The 16,183-nt window shown below is 42.0% G+C and overlaps 1 long non-coding RNA gene across 1 annotated transcript in view; it reads left to right on the top strand.

Moving 5' to 3' along the window:
* Positions 1–9,321, top strand: part of LOC116873193 — a 13,026-nt gene extending 3,705 nt beyond the window's left edge. The window contains exons 2-4 of the long non-coding RNA XR_004383759.1: positions 7,141–7,281; positions 8,652–8,722; positions 9,292–9,321. This is a non-coding gene — a long non-coding RNA (uncharacterized LOC116873193). The remainder of the gene's footprint in view (positions 1–7,140; positions 7,282–8,651; positions 8,723–9,291) is intronic.
* Positions 9,322–16,183: the final 6,862 nt, after the last annotated feature.

Raw genomic sequence — 16,183 nt, forward strand, 5'->3', positions numbered from 1 at the left:
AAGAAAGAAAAAGAAGGAAGAAAGGAAGAAAGGAAGAAAGGAAGAAAAAGAAAGAAAGAAAGAAAGAAAGAAAGAAAGAAAGAAAGAAAGAAAGAAAGAAAGAAAGAAAGAAAGAAAGAAAGACTTCCCTCAATTCTGGAACAATGAGGACTCTACCTCTTTTCTAAAATTTAAGCCATAAGAAACTTAACTGTAGAAAACAAACTGAGAGTTGATGGAGGGATGTGGGTGGGGGTGGGCTAGATGGATGATGGGGATTAAGGAGGGCACTTATGGTAATGAGCACTGGCTGCTGTATGGAAGTAATGAATCACTGAATTCTACTCCTGAAGCCAATTTTACCATGTATGTTAACTAACTAGAATTGATTTTGATGAAGTCCCAAAAGTTCATTTTTGCTTTTGTTTCCTTTGCCTTTGGAGACATATCTTGAAAGAATTTGCTGTGGCTGATATCGAAGAGGTTACTGCCTATATTCTCCTCTAGGATTCTGATGGATTCCTGTCTCACGCTGAGGTCTTTTATCCATTTTGAGTTTATCTTTGTGTACGGTGTAAGAGAATGGTCGAGTTTCATTCTTCTACATATAGCTGTCCAGTTTTCCCAGCACCATTTATTGAAGAGATTGTCTTTTTTCCACTGTATATATTTTCCTGTTTTGTCAAAGATTATTTGACCATAGAGTTGAGGGTCCATATCTGAGCTCTCTACTCTGTTCCACTGGTCTATGTGTCTGGTTTTTTGTTTTTTTTTTTAGACTTTATTTATTTATTTGACAGACAGAGATCACAAGTAGGCAGAGAGGCAGGCAGAGAGAGAGGGGGAAGCAGGCTCCCCGCTGAGCAGAGAGCCCAACGTGGGACTCGATCCCAGAACCCTGAGATCATGACCTGAGCTGAAAGCAGAGGCTTAACCCACTGAGCCACCCAGGCGCCCCTATGTGTCTGTTTTTATGCCAGTACCATGCTGTCTTGAATTGAAATTTTAAAAAATTGAAATAAATAAATAAATAAAATTTCTAGAAGAATTTTAGTCTGTATGAGTCATCTAGTAATTATGAGTCTAAAAAATAACTTCTGGACAATGTACCTATTTCCATCTTAAAACAAGGTTAGCTAACATTTTACAGGTAGAATATATTGGGTTCTACTCAGCCACCTATCATCCCCCTGGAGCATACATCAAATGTTACATAAAAGGGGTTTCCTGCTCATCTCCTTCCTGTTTCGAGCTCCTCACCCCGACTCTTAGTCTTGCTTAAATGTCTGAAATAGTGGCCAGCATCCTTTGCCTACTTTCTTGTTCTTCCCCCCATCTCTCCTTGGCAGCTCCTCTGCCAGTATACTGCCTCATGGAAAGATTTTCTACCAAGCTGGCTCAGGAAGACCCCCAAAATTTGGAAAGAAACCATGGAGTCCATTCTGTGCCTCTCCTTTATCTTCTCCTATGCTCACAGCAGGGCAGTCCACAAGCTTGTCACTTCATAAAGACTGGTAAGTTTAATTCACCTTTAAAGAAAATGGCAAAATGGTCAGTGGAAGGAGGACTGTATGTGAGAATGGGTTGAAGAAATGAGCCATCAATGGCTTTCCCTCGGTTCCAAGAGTGGGTCTCACACATGGCAGGTTTCAGTAAATATCTGTTGGATAAACTCTGGAGAACCAAAGCAAAATGAGGAAGTATTGACCCCCCCAAATGGAAAAGTGTGTAGGGCGAAACTAAAAGAAGCACTTGCTGACAATGGAAAAATAGTTCGTTAGGCAGAGCCTCTGCTCTTAAATTCCAGCTTGAGTTTACAATGCAATGTATGGTGGTTGTAACTCTCCTCTAACCTCCTGAACCTCGGTCCTCCATGACAAAGGCCCTCCTCACACCGAGCTGTCCACAGCACATTAGGAAGGTTGCCAGTGGAGGTAAATAGAAGTTACCATGGATGACCATCACTTCCGTACCACCTTCCACCTTCCGTTAGCCTAGGTCCAGATATTTCCCCAGGAATGCTTTCAGAACAGCAGACTCTGACCCAGTCAAAAGTCATTTTGCTTGAACTCAGCTATGAGTTGGCATTGGAAGACTCCTGTCCAGAGACGTAGGGGTTTATCATAATGGGAACTGGGATGGACGAAGAGCTCATAAGGACAAGAAGACACATAGGGCAGTGGATAATCTCTACCCTCAAAAGCTACAGTCATTCTGGGAAGCCCAGCACCCTGTTTACCCTTAGTCATCATTGTGCCTACATTCCCAGCCCTGATACACCTCTTTCAGATCTGTTCTCTTCCCATTTGTGTGTACATATCACACACGGACCTCCTACACAAATGCCAAGCTCATGTTTTGTTCCTTCTTATAACAATTATTTAAGAAGTCCTTCTGTGTGCATGGCATAGCACTAAGTGCTTCTGATATTTTGTATCAGTCATTGCATCAGTGATGATAAGATGACTATTGTTATCTCCATTGCACTACTAAGGAAACTTAAACACAGAGGAGCTAAGTCACTTGGCCAAGGTCACACAGATCATATAAAATTAGATTAAAATCCACATTTTCTGAAGCTAAGACTGGTGTTCTTTTCTTTGTATCATACTTACCTTTAGCAAGTGTATAATAATACTTAAGAATTTAAGATAGTAGCTATTAATTATGAATACTTATGAGTGATGAATCCTATAGTAGGGAAGACTTATATGATTTATATATTATATCCAACTCATTAATATATCATTAATATATATCATTAATATATCTTAATATATTTTAGTCCTGAGGATAAATATGAAATTTGTTTCCATTTTGTATCTTGCCAGTTATTCATTTGTCCTAGCAACATTTCTGACATTGTTTCTTTCCAAACATCTACTGAAAGATACCTTTAATGCTTTCCATCTATTTTGCAACCTCCCTCCCCAAGCCAGTACGACCTTACTCTTTCCTTCTCCCATTTGCAGCCCACAGGACATGTATGCAGCCTCAGTGGTGGTAATCCATACATATTAGGGGTTCTGTGAGTTATAAAGTTTTTTCTTAAGTTCTAAATAGCACAAATTTGGACTTAGTGAAAATAGAACCTGTAGTTATAACCAACACATACCATCTTGGGAAAGAGCAGAGTTTCCGGGGAGTTAAGATGATATCATGCAGGTGGAATATTTGGATCTCTACTTCAATCAGTTTTGACATGAATCTGGGAATAAGTGGCTATTCTCTGGCCCGATCATCTGGCCTACAATCTAGTAGGTTTCGGATATGTGCAATTTGGGCTGAAACAATCCAATGTGTCCAATAAAAACAAGAGCTTAAAATGGGAGACACTGACATCAAGTAGTGTGAAAACATGCTCTGTTCCAATAAAGACAGCTGAAAAATTCCCCCTTTTGTAACACTGAGCACAAGTGATGACATATTTGCTCTCACACTGAATTCATGAAAACAGATATTTTTTTGCAGAGATGAAACATCACTTGGTGTCCTCTTCCAGCAACAAATACTAGCATTTCACAACAGGTGAACTTTGGAAACCTAAGAGGTCAGTGGGAGAGGACAATTTTTCTAAGAACTGAGTTTTGGGGTCCTTCTCAGTGTTCACCCCAGAACCTTCTGAAGGCCAGTTTGTTCCTCTCTATTGTTTCTGCCTGTTGCAAATTAAGTTTGAAATACCTTCTCCTGACATGTGGCATTTCACCTTGGTGCTCTTTCCCCATGGAAAAGTCTTGCCCATCTGTTTTGAGGCAAATTGGCATCAGAATCTGATTCCTCTTGGAAACTTTAGGACAGGACTGGTCATCAAGGCACATTAATCTCAACTAAACCTGCAACTGGACACATGCATCAAGTCCCTCACTGCCTGGTATGCAAGTGTTCCCCCATGCACGCTGCAGTCCTCTAGTTTGTTCCCCCTTCCCTGTACCCCTCAAACCCCCCATCCTGCTGCTAGGCAAGAGCCCTTAGCTTGTTTGCATATTTAAGTCTACATGGGCTCCTTTTTAGCATTTGTTTTTCTTGGCATTTCAAGGCATGATGTCCATTTTTGTTATGCCCTTGACAGACTGAATCCTAGTGCCAACAGGCCACAGTGAAATGAATACTTTACATTTATAGAAGAAATTCAGAATATATTTTCTGCAGAGCCTAGAAATTTCATCACCTGGTGAAATACTGCAGGCAGGACAGTGGGCTTCCATTGTACTTGTGTGACCTTCAGAACTGGCCCTGATCTTTGACTCTCTTTCTCTCCCTCTCCACCTGCACATACACACACATATACACACACAACACACAGCTAATTAAACTGATAAAGATGCCTGTTTAACCTCCATAACATAGCTACAAGCCTAGACCCTGAGTTTTGAGCATTGAAAACTAGCAGTTATCTTTAAACAGTTCTAAAAGTCTCAGAGCCCCAATCATTTCAACTCTGTATACATTTGTATACATTTCAACATGTATACAAAACATAGCCTAGGTTAGCTACACTCAGTTCTTTCTTTACAGATAGACAAATTTTCCCTAAAAATGAAAGGTTTTGGGGGGATTTGGGGCTCAGTGGTACATGTATTTTCTCACCAAAACATCTTACCTCCTGACAATTCTGAGACATGAAAGACTGCTCCCATACCCAGTTGTCAAATAACCATGAGTGAATACCAACACGGCACCCATGAGATGCCATGAGACGCCACCCTGCCTGTGCTTGAAAGCTACAAGTCCCCACAAGGAACATGAGATGAGCCCCTTGCTCTTAGGAGACTATATCTAGTTGAGAAGGGAAATCTTAATACACCTAAAACAATCAGTGTACATTCTGTGTTCCACTTATATTCATAACCATAAGTTTGGTTACATTTTCCAAATTTCTTTGATTATGGAATATATTATAAAAACTCACAGAGGATAGTTCTGATCAGATGGGGCCACATGGGGATTTCAGAGATGCTAGTATTGTGCTCTTTTGTAATCTAGGTGGGCACCACTTGGGTAGTACTTGCTCTCTATCAGTTGGTTAAAATGTACATATACCTGCTCCAAAGTCCTCAAAATCATCTACAATGGTCTGAGAGCTGAGATATAACTGACTTTGTAAGTGTCACCCAACTCTGTCAAATTTATCTCCCCCAAATGCAGTTTTTTTTTTCCTACTACAGCCTGTGGAAGGGCTGAGATGGGCTCTCTCTTGCTCAGGATATTACCAAGTTCCAGCTTCTCTGAAAGACATCTTGAAGGCATGACTTCACATCTGTAATAGTTAATTTTATTTGTCAACTTAGAGGGTGTTTTTGAATGAAATTACTTGAATCAGTAAACCTAGAGCTAGCATATTTTTCTCTGTCACATGGATGGGCCTCATCAAATCACTGGACGGTATGACCAGAACAAACAGTTCAGCCTCCCCAAGCAAGAGGGAATCTTCCAGCAAACTGCCTTTGGACATCAATGGTTCTCTTGGGTCTCCTCCGGCTGGTCCACCGTGAAGATGGACTATCAGTCTCCATAACCTCACAAGCCAATTATTTATGTTATCTCTCCATCTCCTCCTCCCCCTCTCTTTTGTTCCCTCTTTCTCCATGAAAATATATACGTGTGTGTGTGTGTGTGTGTGTGTCCTCTCTTTGGTTTCTCTGGAAAACCCTGACTGATAGAACATTCATTGCTACATACTAAATTATACCAAAACTCAGAGGCTTAAACTACAATTACTGTCACACAGCTCCTGTGGATCAGAAGTCTGGGCACAATGTCTACAGGGTCCCCTGCTTCAGAGTCTCTCACAGGCTGCAATCAGGGTCTCTGCCAAGACTTCAGTCTCATCCGAAGGCCTGCCTGGGGGGGACCTGCTTCCCAGCTCCTTCACATGGTTATCAGTAGAATTCAGTTGCTTGTCATTACTGCAACGAGGGACTCAAGTTATTTGTTGGCTGGTGGCCAGAGGTTGCCCTCACTTCCTAGCCATATGGTCCCTTCCACAGGACGGGTCATGACATGGCAGCCTGTTTCATCAGAATAAGACTACAAGAGAAGCCAGAGAGAGAGGGCTAGCAAGAAGCACATCACAGTCTTTATAACCCAGTCATGAACATGACATCCCACCACTTTTGCCACATTCTATTTGTTAAAAGCAAGTCACCAGGTCCAGCCTAGTTTTAAGGGGAAGGCATGAATTCCAGGAGTCAGGAATCACCAGGAGCCATGCCAGAAGCTGTCTACTGCATCCATCCGAACTCCTCTTTCTCTATTTTTTTGCATGAACACTCAATGCAACCTTGAGAACTCTCAACTGGCACTCAACACAACCTTTACCTTTGTCAGCCTATTGTTCTACCTACAAAGCTCTTCTTTGTTTCTTCCTAGCAAATTGTACCCACAGCTCTGGATATGTATTTCAAAAGTTGTCAGTTATCTCATACATGTGAACGCTTTGACTTTAAAACATATACCTGTACCTTTCTAGAATTGTGCTATCAAACTTCAGAAGATGTGCAGGTTCAGTCTAACAAGCCATCATTAGTTTCATCAGAAGAAATGTCACTGGTTCTAACTTTATTAGACAATCGCTGCTAGGCAATTTGGGCAGTTTGCTGGGGAAGCATCTGGAAACAGAGAAATAGCCATCCTTATCAAATTTCCATTGCTAAAACCATAATGGTAGAAACACAAGTCTAATTTCATTTGAAGGGAAACATTTTCAACCCTCAAGAGAATGACGGGTTTTAGATTCTGGGTTCTGTTTCAGGGCGGCATTTTTGTTTTCTTATTGCCTCCCTTCCAGTCTATGGAGGTCGGTTCCATTTCAAAGGTATTTATCCTTCTGAGTAAAGTGAAAAAATGAAATGGTACCAAATTATGCTTGCCAAAGAAAGCTTAAAAATCCAAATGAAGGGTCAGACATATAAGATTGCTATAATCCACAGGTTTCTCTCAATCCAATAGAGAGAGAGAGAGAGGAAGGGAGAGAGGAAGAGCGAGAGACAGACACCGAGTGGTAAATATTCAAGTTCCTAGTGTCAGGCTTTTAAAATAAAGTTCGGGGAACTAACAGTTTAATGTAGGGAAGTTAATTTTATTGCTATTATTCATAACATCCTCCTTCCCTTTGTTTTTCTCAGGTTTATCAATTGGTCTACTTTTATGTCATCTTTCCAGATGAATAGGGGGTACAGAAATCACATGAGCCATCACTTTGAATAACAAGCTTGGACACCAGACCTCAAAAGAAAATAAGAATTCGGGGACACACATGCGCACAGACGCTCACACAGCATTTTTCAACACAAAGGTATAAAGGTATGTATGGAGGAGTGAGAAGGATTCATGAACACTGACAAAATTAAGCAAGCTGCTGAGGCAGTTTCTTTGGCTCGAGCAAAGTTTGAGATTATTTTTTTGGCAAGAATTACATCTTTAGGGATTCCTTAAAAAAAAAAAAAAACAATAGAGCTACAGAAAGAATTAACTCTTCAGTTGCTTCAGAAACCTTCTCTGAGTTGTGGACCCATTGGGCATGTCATAGGATTAAGATGGGGTCGGGGGGACTGCAGAGGTGAGGAAACCAATCCTACCACTGTGGAGAAAGGTACTATGTTTATCACCAGTGTAAATAAAGCCCAATGACGACCAAGTACAGTAGAGACAAGCACTGACATTCATTATTTTCTCTCTACCTAAAATGGAAACCACTCAGATGTAGACTGGGAAGCCAACTGGATAGGAAGAGCAGTGGGAAAAAAAGTTGGTGACAGGCTATGATGTAAATAGACTTGTTGAAAAATCATTTTGTCTTAGTCTTAAAGCCTGATTAGTTCTAGCATATTGAAATTTTTATAACTCCAATGTGCAACCAAGAAGTAGTTCTGCATGTAATCTCGTCTTAATAATAGCTGCTAAGGGACTGTTAGATTAAAATTACAAGTAAAAAAGGTATAGATTCAGAAACAGCTGGTAGGAGGGATTACCCAAAACCATGGCTGCCCCTTCCCTTCAACCATGGCTTCACACAAACCTAGGTCATCACATTTTTCTGGTGTTTCTTCATCTCTTTTCCTGAGAGAATTATAAGAGTAAGATCAGCATATTAAAATGGGTAAATGGGAGTCTTTTCTTCGAGATGTTATAAGTGGTTCTTTGCATATTAGTTATTAGGGTAGTTAGTCGTTGCAAAAGAAAAGCTAGTAAATCACTTCCTGCAAAACTTCCTAGGGTATCAGACAAGCCCTGAGAAACTATTTATCCCAAGATAAAACACGCATGATTGGGAAGTGCCATGCACAGAATGAGGATGAAATTCTGGAGGTGCTGATACTAGTTGAGTATCTGTGAGAAAGGTATGCCATTATAGCTATTCATTTACATTTTCATGAAATGTGGCTGGAATTTCATATCTATTATATTCTTGTGCTTTTGTATTAAATCTAATCAGAATTAAAAACAAAAAGAAATCTGTGGCATTTCCTACTTGACCCAGCGATGAGAAGGGGTGTAGGTAAAAATCAATATCATTTTTTAAAAACCAAATCAATCATCCAATAATTAACTGTCTTATGTTGAACAGTTAGTATGAGCCTGGCAGAGGGTGCAGCAATTGAAATACAAATACTATTTCATTTAATACTCACAAAAAGACATGAAAAATGTGTTGCGTCTGTCTCATTTTACAGATGAGAAAACTCAGCTTTGGCCAAGTAAATGGTTTCATCAAGGATTCCCAGCTGCTGACTGCAGTACAAAGGTAGGAACCGAACTCTCTGAGGGCCAATTCCTCCGACCAGCCGTCCAGGGAAGACTAAAGCCAGGGTGCTGAGCCTCAACGTGATGCTCCTAAGAAGTAGAGATTCATGAAGTCCTTGATATTATATATATAATGGGGATAGAAGATGACTGGAATTTGGTTTTACATGTTCTTACTTATTACAACCAAAATTTCCCTATTTTTTTAATATTTACATGGATTCCTTATACTGTTTTGTTTTGTTTTGTTTTGCTCTGTTACTGGTTCATGGAATCTAAAATTCTTAGCACTGCTGATTCAAGGACCACACAGTGTTTTCTAAATAATAAGAATTAGGCACAATGGTAGGCTACAAAAATAGCTAAAATCCTCCATTCTTCTCTGTATCTACGTCAGTTTGTCTTTATGCTGTGACTTTGTAATTCCTCCCAATGAAGGCTAGAGGTTATCTCCCCTTCCCCATGAATCCGCTGGGTCTGACTTAGCCACACATGCTGTGGAAATAATTGGTGTGCCAGTTCCCAGTTCAGGCCTCGAGAGACCGTGGTTATTTCTACTTTGTCTCTTAGAACCTGCAACCACCATATGAACAAGCTCAAACTAGCCTACAGAAGAGAAACCAAGTGCCCACATGCCTCCACCACCCCAACTACCAGCGTTCAGTTATCCCCCAGAAACGGAATCATCCTGACTACATGTGAGTGAGCCCAGCCCAAATCACCAGCCCACAGGATCAGCAGGTGAGTAAATGGGTGTTGCTTTAAGCCTCTAAGTTTTGGGCTGGTTTGTTCCATTGGAAGGTCTAACTGATACAAGCACATTTAGATAGCATTAGATAGAAACTGGAACAGATATAAGATAATCTTGTCATTCATCAGAACTCTGAAGCAATCTTGGATTAATTCCTTAACATATACATAAAAGGTCATTTTGCAATCATCTTTTCTGATCTTATTTAAATGCTGAAGAGATTTAGATACACATTGTTTTGAGAATTATGCAAGCTCACACATCTAATTATTGGTGGAAATAAGTCTAGAAATCTCAAACAATAGAACTATTTCTCCACATGCCCTAAGTGCGTGAACATTGTCTATCAGTCTTTAAGTGACGTTGGTCTGACATTGTGTGTGGTACCATCAATTACCTCTATAATAAATGAGGAATAAATGAGGCTCCAGGAGATGTGTTTTGATGATCTGATGAAAGGAACAGAAACCCTATTCCTCATGGGCCAACCTACCCCCATTTTAATTTAGAAATATTTTAGAGTCAGTATACCAGAGTAGCTAGGAGCTGGCAGACCCCAGTCTGGTGAACATGGGTTCCTAGTCCTCTCTGTGCTTGTTATGGCCCTGGAACAAGTCCCTTTCCCACTCAGCAGTTCAGATTCCTCATCTGTGAGGTAAGGGGGCTGGACGCTGAACTTTATGGCCCTCCCCATTCCAACAGCATCTTGGGCCTTTAATCTGGTCACTCAAGGCTTGGAAATGAAGCCCAAAAGATAAATGCATTAAAACTCTCTGGAGACAGAAAACCTGGTAACAACTTTAGTAAAGTTTAGCCTGCTGCTTTTCTGAAATCCAAACAAAAGAAAATTTGGTTTACAGGTGTTATTGTTATGGGTTATCGTAGGTTATTCTTCTAGAAATAAGATTTCTACATCTTTTTTCACTAAGGTTGCTTTTGTGCACACTAGGATCGTGGTTTTCCATGGTCAGTCATTAAATGGATTCTGTGACTTGAGTTAAAGTATATTCAAGGATCCACATGGAAATAAAACCAGGCACATTGCAACCTCTATTGTGATATTTATCACTGATGGCGCTCACGTGACTGCAGAGCTCCATAAAACTCTGGAGGGGTTGCCTTCGCTTAATGGCGTCCTTCCCTTTCACTCACCAGCCACTTCTTATTGCAAACAGCTGCTTGGAAACGAAAAAACATTTTCTATTTCCAAGGGACATTTTTGGCTCTCAAAGTACTTTACTCATTTTATTTAACAAATGTTTAAGTTTAATCAAATTTCTAATTCCAAAAATGAGCCGATCTTGCATTTTGAATCACTAGCTCATGAGACCTGTACATTTCAAACAGTATAAAAGGAATCAAATTCAAGAGCCAAAAAAAGAGAAGGAAAGAAAAAAAAAAAAGTGAAGTCTGTGGCTTCTATGGTGTTAGCTCAGTCCTGTGATGTTTCTGCCACCCCCTTGACCAGCTGGCTTCTGCCCAGGCACCGATTCTGAAGGGACCAACGACCTGGCTTATAATGAAGGCTTCCCTGAGGGAAGCCTTCCCTAGGGAAACTGCATCAGCACCAAAGTAAGGGAGGAAAACAAGCATCATATAAACTTTATTAGCACTCTTTATAATGAAATAAACTAGGCTTACACTTCTTTTGGAGGGGAAAATGATGAACCCAAAAAACGTACCGTAGTTTTACTTACTAACGTGCACTTGTAAAATGCATGGCCTGCTGCTTTACAGGCAGTAGCATATAAAATACTTTTTCCAGATGTGGATTCATAATTCTCCAAAGACTATAATAGTTATCATAAGATTTATGGAGGATAATTATTAATCACATTTTTTCTCTTTTAGAGATCTGTTTAGTAAGATGAAAGAGAACTTTAAAACGTCATTTAAACCAAATGTAGATGGCATAATATCAAGTTACTCCTTTTGTTCAAATTATTTTTAATGACTTTATTTGTTTTACGGCCTCCGCAAGTCCGTACCAACTTGGTGGTAATGATCTATTCAGGAAATCTCTTAAGATTTTAAAAGTAAAAGAGCATGGAGCTATTTTAAAAATTAAATGAACTGAACTGTGTGAGTTGATTAGTGTTCATTTATTTGAGGGACATGGGAGCTACTAAAGCTCATTTTTTATAAGATCTGGAGGAGACAAATCTTGTGAAAACCCTAGCACACCAAACATTCGGGCAGCTTCCTCAACAGAACCTCAGAAACCCACGTGTTCCTGAAGTGCTACAAGTAACACATTGTTAAATAAAACACACATTTCAAACATGGATCCCTTTAATCTGGCTTAGATTATTAAAAACACAGCTATGCTAAATCCATATTGACTACCTGAGTCACATGATGAGTACAAAAGTCCAAGCAACCCTCCTTTTGTCATCAGTTTATTTGAACCAGGTTCTGTCTAAAGCTTAACACTGCCAAAAGAGAGGGAAAAAAAAAGTTAATCGTGAACTTGAAGGGAGCTCATCAGTCCTAAAATAACTCCTCTCACACACCATCCCCCGATCTCCAACCCAGTGCAACCCTGGCAGAGGTGCTTACACGGCAACGGGTGTAGACCACGACTGAATGAATAGTCAGCATATAGACTCACCTCCCTTCTTCCATCCAGACACTAACAACAGCCCCCAGACTTTCCTCACCTCTAACAGAAGTATAGTAACACTTCGCAAGTTATCATACGTGCTAAAATAAAAGGATGTGTGCGATTCATCTATATCCTGGCATGTAGTCAGTACTCAACAAAGAGGAGCTGCTCTAATGATCACGTGTGTAAGTGTGTGAGAAGTTTGTCTTCATTTTGGAAGAGCAATACAGTCAAGTAGTATTTATGGACAGATGGGAAAATAAAAGGCAGAAAATTAACAGAAACCTTTGAGTCATTACCATGTATTCTAGGCTTTGTAAGGGGCAACCAAATACATGGCGCGGGGGGGGTAGGGGGGAGTTTATGTGCCAATGTGTTGAAAATGTCAGCAGCATTTTAAAGTGCCAGCAATACGAGACCCTGAGACCAAAGACAGACCTGGGTGTAAGTGGCAATTGCCACGTGAAGGGGACGGGCAATGACTCTTGAAATTCAAAAAAAAAAAAAAAGGGTTGAGAATGGATGGGCAGGCTATGAAGACTTCACCAAAGATGAACCTGAGCATAAGAAAGTAGGGAGCCTAGCAGAAAGGAACTCAGGAGCTTCTGATATCTTCTAAGTGAAGCAGGTGCAGCTGAGGAGCTTGAGCAGTGAGCTGGCAAGGCCGGGAGAAATGGCTCTGAGAACCAGGCTCGGCTTCTGTGTGGAGACACCAGACCTCTCTGAAACTCTCTGCAAGTGTGAAGGAAGGCTGTGGCTAACATTGGCATCAGTCCCCAAAGGAGGAGATGTTCTACATCTGATGAAGATCAGGGTTCCTAAGGGAACTTGCTTTTCCATAAGAAAGGAGCTCCCCTCTCCTGCATGGAGCAGTGGGTCAAGAAAGCAGCCCACCCACCACGTCTCATGTATCCCTCAACTGCAACAGTCTCGGTGCTCTTGGCAATTCTCTCTCCATGAATCCTTCGGCCACACAGAACTGTGAGCTCCCTGAGGACAGGAGCTATTTTCTCTCTGTTTCCCCAAGATCGTGGATGGAATTGTAACCTGGGAATGTCTGTTGAATGGTCTCATTCTTGGCTGGAAGTCCAGTGGTAATGGTGATTATCCAAAGAAGGTGTTTACATACCAGGTTCTCATCCATGCAGAAAGTGCCACATGGAAAGAGGAAAAGAAGTTGGGAATAATGGGAGTCCCGAAGTCTACTTGGGATACAGATTAAAGCATTCTCTCATACCTCCTTAATTAGTCTAAGAGGGCAATCTGGAAGTGCTCATTCCCGGGACTCTTCTTAACCCGCAGCCAACTGACCATGGTGGCCTACTCAGTATCAAACCAGACTCCATCTGGATCATTTATCCTCCAGAGGAGGGACCAGACAGAACCAGATCATGAACGAGAGGCAAGGCATCTTGAGCACGTGGCCCAAGAGCCCTGTGCCCTGAGAGTGCACACGGGCCTGACCTCTGCCTGAACCTTACAGTCCACAAAGTAGCTTCCTTGGACCATGGGGAAATATGCTCTCCTACTGGGTCAGCAGTCACTGATCTGGAAAGCAAATGAGTGCTCTGTCCGCAGGAGACAACAGACCCTCCCTTGCTAGAGGGAGCAGGGCTGGAAGACGATCTGAGTGTCACCTGGGCAGTACACATGTAGTCACTGATCTACCAACCTGGAGGGCCCTGCCCCAAGTATGAGGGAGAAGCTTCCAAATAAACTCAACATCTCTTCCAAGCCATAGCTCCTCCTTTCTTTACAAATGCTTCTTAGCTGAGACATGAATGAAAGCCAGAGGTTGACAGATGTGTAAAACAGCGAAGAAGCCATGTGGGTAGCAGTAAAGGAAGCGTCATGGGATAAGCAAAAAATTACACCAGCTTTATATAGGCAGTGCAATACTGGGCCAGACTGCATGATCCAGAATACATGCATTGTAGACTTTCGGAGATGACAGACAGAGCAAGGATTGGGCGGATCCTCTCTAAGGAGGTGGCATGCCATCCTTTCCAGAACAAAATAGCCAAGGAAGAAAACTACTATACACATCACTATCTCCCTTTTCTAAGCTGGGGCCAAATCATGGCTCTCAGTGGAGTTTACTCTAGTTAATGGGTAAAGAGAGTTTTGAATGAATGGTCAGCATATAGACTCACCTTTCTTTTACCAGCCTCCTCCATGTCTGGTTCCTCAGGGAAACAATAGTTCACACAAATATGTGACATTTTGTCTCAGGCAGTATTCTTACCCCTTTGCATGAAATAATTCAATTGGGGGTGCCTGGGTGGCTCAGTCGGTTAACTGTGTGCCTTCAGCTCAGGTCATGATCTCAGGGTCCTGGGATCAAGCCCCACATTAGGCTCCTCACTCAGCAGGGAGCCTGCTTCTTCCTCTGCCACTCCCCCAGCCTGTGCTCATGCTCTCTCCCTCTCTCAAATAAATCAATAACATCTTTAAAAAAAAAATAGAACTAAATTAGCTCACAAGTACCCTATGAGTTTACACTATTTTTATCCCCACCCCAGAGTCCAAGTACTATGAAGGTTGACAGACACCCTAGTAGGGAAGATGGAGTATCAAAGTGTGTTTATTTTCTATTGGCCAAGGACCCCTCCCTTCTATCTTCCAGGACCCCCAGAGTCTATTTAAAATTTTTTTAAAAAACTAAGTCTTAGCTCATCTCTGTTGAAATCCAGATAGTCTGTAAAGTTTGAGAGAATAAGTGACATTTAACTCATTAGTCTGCACCTAAGACCACTGTATACTCTCTTCAGAGGCTTAAAGAACAGAAGTGAGACCAAAGGTGGGAGCTCAGGGCATAAATTTACCATCTGCAGTGAAATGAAATCTGATCCAAGGAGTTTCTACTTTGAAGTCTTCCTGAATCTGTGTGGGTTACAGGCCTGAACATATCACCAGCTTTGACAGGTGGCTTTATTTTTCATTTCAAAGAGGGGAAAAGAAAGGCAAGGAGACCAAGGGAACACATGCACAGTGGAGCTTTGAACGTTGCCCTCTGAGCGCTCGCAGACGCACTCAACTAAGTTCGGGTCACACGTTCAGAAGAGCAGAAGCAGTTGGGCTTTGGTCCATTCCAGACTTTTCCTTCCCCCGTCACAGCACTGGGAAAGCAGCTGCTTCCCAGGTTCTTCCTGCTCTGAGTGCCCACGCTTCTCCTCGGCTCCTACTTTGGCTGCAAACCTGGCCCCCACTTGAGCCTGTGCTCCTGGGGCTGGGCATCTTCTCTGTGACAGCAGCAGGCAAGAGAGAGCCCAACCGGAGGCGCAGCACTCGTTTCAGAGCAAATGACAGCATTTCTAAAGGCGGAAACTCAGCTGCCCTTCAAAAGCATCCATTCAGCCTATAGCCTGCTGGTTACAACCCTGAGCCTGTCCAACCAATTACCTTCGATATCCTGAGCCAGGCAGGACCTAGAGGCGTGCAGATGGCCAGTAGCTCACTCTGGGTCTATGGCCGTTAACATGTGATTTAAATCCTCCCTCCTTCAAAAAGGATTACCTATTCTTTACTCATGAAAATGCAGCAAAGCAGAGCCTGGGTGTTACCCAGTGCAAATTCAGGCAAACCCAAGCACGCCCTGGCCTCCACGAGCCTCCTCAGCAGGAGGCCCTCAGGAACCCCCTGGAAAAGCTGGTGCTGACCATCACCACATCCTGCAGTGTGAGAACCCCTCAGGCGAGGGGAAAAAGAGAGCCTACTCCGTGAGGCAGCACACTGGGTGGGAGAAGGAATTTCTTTGGGAAGACTGGATCTGGGGCATGAAATCAGACCAGGTGCATGGACCTACAGGGAAGGTGACACTCATATTTTCTTCTAGCCCAGCTCCCTCTGGGCCAGTTCTGAGTCCTCAAGAGGACAGAGAGGGTGGGTCTCTTCAACAATTGTGTGGCCAGAGCTCCTGTATGAGACGGAGGGCATCAAGGAGCATAATTCATGGGTGTCCTCGGCTGAGTGCTGGAGGGCAGGATTTGGCTTTGTATCTTTAATAAATGGCATTTATTTGACATTTTTTTCTGATTACAAAAATGTGTGCTCATTACAGAAAAATTAGAGAACATGGAGAAGCATGAAGGAAAACAAAAATCAAC

This window comes from Lontra canadensis, unplaced genomic scaffold, assembly GCF_010015895.1.
Source record: "Lontra canadensis isolate GAN:19392208 unplaced genomic scaffold, GSC_riverotter_1.0 scaffold32, whole genome shotgun sequence".
In the NCBI taxonomy this organism is placed as follows: domain Eukaryota; kingdom Metazoa; phylum Chordata; class Mammalia; order Carnivora; family Mustelidae; genus Lontra; species Lontra canadensis.